Raw genomic sequence first — 7,259 nt, 5'->3', positions numbered from 1 at the left:
TTCTTAGCAGATGCAGAAGCAACCTCTCTCTACAAACACTATAAAGGTTACAAAGCAAAAGAGCATGATCAACAATTTCTATTGCTCAACCTCCACCTTGGACTTTTGTTCAATGATCCACTTAGCCTTGATAAATGTTCCTCTCTAATTGGAGACAATCAATATGTACAAGAATGAAGCTGTGATGATGCCATAATAACAACAATAAATATCTCCAGGAACCATTGAGCAAAATTATCCCTGTTTTCTATGTAAGTTGGGTTTGGTGCTGTCCCTAAACTTGGTAAACTTGGGATATAGATTGAACATATATTCTATATATGTGTGGGGTGTGTTTAAATAAATTGGAATATCATGAGTTCTCGTTTCCACTTGGAAACATTTGGCTTTTGCTTTTTCCAGATTTCATATGGTTCATTTGAACCAGCCATAAATTATGGAACCAAGTTCCCTTCCTTTTACCGCATGGTTCCCAATGAAGACCTTCAATATCAGGGAATTATCCAGTTACTTCTGCATTTCAGATGGAAATGGGTTGGGCTCTTGACTCCAGCTAATGAAGCTGGGGAACAGTTCTTACAGACAATTGAGCAAATGTTTTTAAAGAATGGAATCTGTTCAGCATTTACAGAAAGAGTTAAACCCAATATACATTATAATGCTAATTTACTGGAAATGGTGGATGACTCAAGGATTTTGTTACCAACTTTCACAACCAGCAAAGCCAATGCAGTTCTTGTATACGGAGAAAGTAGATTTATTATATGGTTGTCAATTACTTTAAAGGTAATGAAGTTAACTCAGCTGCTATTTCTTCATAAGAAGTCCCGTGAAGGAAAAGTATGGATTACAACTGCCCAAATTGATTTCATATTACATAGCCTTCAAGAAAGTATTGATATTAATATGCAAATGCTCCATGGTGCTATCTCCTTTGCAATTCACATCAAGGAGATTCACAACTTTAAATACTTTCTTCAAAGTATACATCCTCATTTGACAGAGGCAGATGGTTTCATCCAAGATTTCTGGGAAGATGCATTCAGTTGTTCACTTTCAAATTCCACTCTCTCAAAAACTGTGTGTACTGGAGAGGAGATGCTGGAAAGCCTCCCTGCACCATATTTTGAAATGAGCATGACTGGCCCCAGCTACAGTATCTATAATGCTGTCTATGCTTTGGCACATGCCTTAAATAGCATGCACTTGGCTGGAATCAACTACAAAATAAGAGATGCTAAAGGAAAACTCTCTCCTCAATATGTAGATCCTTGGCAGGTATTGTTCTCTGTTACAAAGCATTCACTGCATTGGTCCATTTTGTGAGTAAGCATTTAATCATCAGTAAAGAAATAAAAGAATAAAACTTCAGAAATTAAAAATAAACCTTAAGTAAATTTATTGTATGAAAGATGGGAATTAGATTATTTACTATAATGATACTAAACAGACTTTATTTTTTTTAAAATGATATTTTATTAAATTTTACAATCCATAAACACACAATACAAATAGCCAAATACAAAGAAAAAACAAAAGCAATACAATAACATACAAACAATACAACAACAAATATGAAAAAGAAAATATAAAAAATAAAGAAAAAGTTAAAATCAATCATTGTGTCCTTATATTTTTTGACATTAACCTGGATCTGCGACTTCCCCAGACCTTCCCACTCTGTATTCCAGATCTTATATTCTGACAGTAAATTCCTTCCCTCTGACTAATCTTAGGTTCAACATAATCTTTGTGTCTTAATATAATTGCATTTCCTTATATCTTAAAACATAGTCTTTCTTAATTTTACATTTTTATGCTAATAATCTTTTAGGTTCAATCTGGTGTCATCAAACATTCATTATCTTATAGTATTTCTGTAGATAGTCTTTGAACTTCCTCCAATCTTCCTTCACCATCTCTTCTCCCTGGTCTCTGATTCTGCCAGTCATTTCTGCTAGTTCCATGTAGTCAATAACTTTCATCTGCCATTCTTCCAGCATGGATAATTCTTGTGTCTTCCAGTACTGTGCGATGAGTATTCTTGCTGCTGTTGTGGCGTACATAAAGAATGTCCTGTCTTTCACATGAACCTGTTGGTTGACCATACCCAGGAGGAAGGCTTCTGGATTCTTCCGAAATGTGTACTTAAACACTTTTTTCAGTTCATTATAGATCATCTCCCAGAAGGTCTTAATCCTTGGGCACGTCCACCAAAGGTGAAAAAAGTACCTTCAGTTTCTTTACATTTCCAACATTTGTTATCAGGCATATGATAATTTTTTTGCTAGCTTGACTGGTGTCATGTACCATCTGTATATCATTTTCATTATATTCTCTCTTATGGCATTACATGCCGTAAATTTTATTCCAGTGGTCCATAACCGTTCCCAGTCAGCTAGCATTATATTGTGACCAACATTTTGTGCCCACTTAATCATTACTGATTTAACTTCCTCATCCTGTGTGTTCCATTTCAGCAGCAAGTTATACATTCTTGACAATATCTTGGTTTTGGGTTCTAGCAATTCTGTTTCCAATTTTGATTTTTCCACCTGGAAGCCAATTTTTCTATCCATTTTAAATGCCTCCATTATTTGATGATAATGGAGCCAATCTCGGACTTTGCTTTTTAATTTATCAAAACTCTGTAGTTTCAATTTATCTCCATCTTGTTCTAAAATCTCCCAATATTTTGGCCAGTTGGCCTCCATATTGAGTTTCTTTAAAGCTTTTGCTTCCATTGGAGACAACCACCTTGGAGTTTTATTTTCCAAAAAATCTTTATATCTAGTCCATACATTAAACAATGCTTTCCTGACAATGTGAGTTTTGAACATTCTATGCACTTTAACCTTGTCATACCATAGATATGCATGCCAACCAAACACATTATTAAATCCTTCTAAATCCAATATATCTGTATTTTCAAGAAGTAGCCATTCTTTCAGCCAGCAAAAAAGCTGCTGCTTCATAGTAAAGTTTTAAGTCCGGCAGGGCAAAGCCCCCTGTTTCCTTTGCATCTGTTAATATTTTAAATTTAATTCTTGGCTTTTTGCCCTGCCAGACAAATCTAGATATGTCTTTCTGCCACTTCTTGAAACAGTCTGTTTTATCAATGATCTGCAATGTCTTGAATAGAAATAACATTCTTGGCAATACATTCATCTTTATCACAGCAATACGGCCTAAAAGTGAGAGTTTCAAATTTGACCATGTATCTAGATCCCTCTTTATCTCCGTCCAACATTTATCATAGTTATCTATAAATAAGTTCCCATTTTTAGCCGTCATGGTAATTCCCAAATATTTTACTTTTTTCACCACTGTCAAACCTGTCTCATTCTGAAACCTTTCTTTTTCAATTTCTGTTAGATTCTTTGTCAAGACCTTAGTTTTTGTTTTATTTAATTTAAAACCTGCCAATTGACCAAATTCTTGAATCAGTTCTAGAACTTTTTTCACACTAGATTCTGGCTCCTGTAATGTCAGTACCAGGTCATCTGCAAAAGCTCTTAGTTTATATTGTTTAGCTCCAACCTGTATCCCTTTGACCATTTGGTCCTTTCTAATCATATTCAGCAACACCTCCAGGACTGATATAAAAAGCAAAGGGGAAATAGGGCAGCCTTGTCGTGTTCCTTTTTCTATTCTGAACTCCTCAGTCAAAACATTATTAACAATTAGTTTAGCTTTTTGTTAAGAGTAGATTGCTCCTATACTATTTTCAAATTATTGGCCTACCCCCATACCTTGGAGATTCTTCTTCATGAAACCCCAAGAAATATTGTCAAAGGCTTTCTCCGCGTCCACAAATATCAAAGCCGCTTTTGTATTTATATTTTCCTGTAAGAGTTCCAAAATGTCAATTATATTCCTCACATTGTCTGATAGGTGTCTTCCTGGGAGAAAGCCTGCTTGGTCCTTATGAATCTCCTCTATTAAAACTTTCTTCAATCTTCTAGCCAAGATATCTGCAAAAATTTTGTAATCCACATTAAGCAATGATATAGGTCAATAGTTCTTAAGTTGATGTTTTTCAGAATCTGTCTTTGGTATAAGAGTCACAAAAGCTTCTTTCCACGTTTCTGGTGCCCTTTTCCCCTGGAATATTTCATTACATACTTCCTGAAAGACTGAATTAGCCAGTCTTTCAATGATTTGTAATATCTTGCAGTCAACCCATCAGGTCCTGGAGTCTTGCCTAGTTGCATATTTTGAATGGCGCTCTCCACCTCTTGTTCTGTTATCCTACAACTCAATTTTGATTTGCTTTCTTGAGATATTTTTGGTAGCCCATCCACTTTCAAGAATTCCTCTATATCTGTATCTTTTTGTGGTTGTTGAGAATAAAGCTGTCTGAAATATTTTTGAAAAGCACTCCTTATCTCAGTGGGATGATGTAAAGTTCTTCCTTCTACTTCCAAATTTGTAATACTGTTCATTTTCTGCCTCTTCTTCATTTGCCATGCCAATAACTTTCCACATTTGTTTGCAGATTCAAATGTTCTTTGTCTCATTTGTCTGATCTTCCATTCAATCTCTTGATTTATCATTTGCATATACTGTACTTGAAGCAGCTTTATCTCTCTTAAAATTTATTGTGACTTTGGTTTTGATCTCAATCTCTTTTCTCCTTCCTTAATCTTTTCCAGTATCTTTTCTCTTTTTTCCTATTGTAGTCTTTTCTTGAGTGCATTCTGTTGTATCAGAAATCCTCTCATAACAGCTTTGCTTGCGTCCCAAATTGTTCTTTTCTCCACCATGGTGTTCAAATTTATCTCGAAGTAGTCTTTCAGACTTTTCTGGGCTTTCTTAACAAATTCCTCATCTCTAAAAAGAGTCATTCATCCTCCATCATACTAAACAGACTTTAGATGACACAGACTTTCAGAAGCAACAGACTACCAACAACTACAGGTAACTGTAGCTGTGCCAACCACCTTCTCCACACTGCAAACCCCTCCATTTTCTCCCCATATCCCTCCCCAGTTATCTCTGTCTCTCTTACCTGTCCAGTTACCCAGTGGTGTAAGGTTGGGGGCCTGGGGCCCATTGGCCCTGGGCACATAATTCTATGCGAGAACAACCAGGACCCCAACCTCAGGCACTGGCTATTGCAGGGATCCTCATATCTAAGAGAAAACAGAAGAGCAGCCCATCAGGGAGCTGCCACTACCTGGGCACATCTTGGAAAGCCCCATCCCCAACTCCTCATCTTTCCCTGTCTGCCAATCACCAGGGGTTTCTGGGCCTGAAGCCTCACTGGTAGGTCCCCAGAAGAGGCTAGCAACTGTGTGATCACTGTCTCCAGACCCTGCTTTTCTCCCTTCCCCTCTTCTGCCTCTGAGTGTGGATTTCAGTCTGCCACAGCCTCTTCCTGCTCCCTTAAGCCTGTTGCCTCTTCTGTTTCTGACACCTCCTCCTCCCAGTCTGCTTCCTCTTCTCCCATTGACCACTCCTTGTCATCCCACCACCAATCCCCTGGCTCTGAGCCTCCTTTCCTTGGGGTGTCCCTTGGGGGTTCCCCAGCTGCTGCTTCCTGCCACTCCTCCGCATCCAACATCCAACCATGCTCAAATCCACTCTATAAACTATGGAAAGGTTGATTCCAATGTCCTCATGTTGCATTCCTATCCTTCCAGAACATAAGCTCCCATCTCTTCTCTTACATGACTTCTCAAATTCCTTCCCTTTCTTGGATACAGACAAAGGCTGGTCTCAAGCAAGCAGGTCTATGGTCTCATCTCTCCATAATTTCTTTATGCAAGTCTGTTGAATGTTGAATTGGCACTGATTCATGATTCCCTACTCCTCCTGTATGTGCAACTAAAATATGGATGCTCTCCATTGTGAACTGAAGCGTTTAACTTCAATTCTCTTTCCACTTAGCTCCACTCATTCCTACAGAGAATCTCATTCAACAACAGTGCTGAGGATGAAATTACATTAAATGAATATGGAGAGTTAGTAGCTGGCTTTGATATTACCAACTTGGTCACTTTCCCAAATAATTCCTATGTCAGGGTCAAAGTGGGAAGTTTGGATCCTCAGGCCCCTCCAGGTAAAGAACTCACCATTAATGAAGACAGAATCAAATGGCACAGACGCTTCACTAAGGTATGGAAAATAAATGCCATAATTTGTGGTTATCTCCAATATGGGATGTAATAGCACATTATTAACTTTGATATTCAGTATTGAAAATCTGGTTTAAAATAAGATTTCAATCTGCATGAATACTACTTTGATGGAGAGATACTCTATTTGAAAGAGTGACTTTTCCTCTATGTTTGCACCTTCAGCTTCTGAGGCCCTGCCTGTTCGACTGTGTACATGATAAGATACTGCATGTCAGACTGAAATTCCCTTTATTTTTATTTTATGCCTATAAACCATCTAGGAGAAAATGTTGTCCTATAAGAAATATTGTAAGATCTAACAGTAAACTAAAGAATGAGCCAAAATACCAAAAAATCAAGAGGCACAAAAGACATCTCACACTAAGAAGGAAGAACAGCTATCAGAGAGTCCAGCATTGGCCAACATTCTTGTTTGTGGAATCCCTGAGGCAAATCTTCAGTTAGTGACATTAGATTGAAGACTAAGCCAGCTATATCATTGTTTGGAATGAGAATGAGCATTATAATCTTCTTGAGTTTGTATGATGCTAATTTCAGGGTGCATACATAGGAGCAGCTGTAGCTGGTGAATAGCAAACAGCTAAGGTGGGTGCAAGCCCTTCTAGCCACAGAAGCAACTTAAGACTCTAGTGATGAGTTAGAATCAAGGAGTACTGCCAGACTTAAGAACTTCTGGCTTCAGAGAGTGTGCAACCTCTCCCAGAACAGGTCAGGAGTAGGAAGCACATACCCAAAGCATTTCCCTCCTATCAGGATTCAGATCCCATCCAATCCATCACTCTCTCCGGACACCTGTCCAGTACCTTCACCACCTCCTCTCATTCCAATGGAATGGAGAGATAGAGCAACACATCATCACCATACTGATGACACTGTGTTCCAGATACTAGGACGTGATTCTGAAGAGTTTCATACATATGATAAATGGCAACAAAACACAGAATGGGTCTTAAAGGGACACCAAAGCCCAAAAGCCATGGAGTGGTTTCCTAGTACTAGTTTCTCAGTGTGAACCTGCAGGTAGGAACAGAACCACTGTAATGGGGTACCTTTAATTCCCATCTCCTTGAGTCACAACAAAGAACATATATGAAATCCTTGAAGAAAATGCAGTTA

This window comes from Podarcis tiliguerta (genome assembly GCF_965153285.1).
Source record: "Podarcis tiliguerta genome assembly, chromosome: 13".
Taxonomy (NCBI): Eukaryota; Metazoa; Chordata; class Lepidosauria; order Squamata; family Lacertidae; genus Podarcis; species Podarcis tiliguerta.
This window is presented reverse-complemented; position numbering follows the sequence as displayed.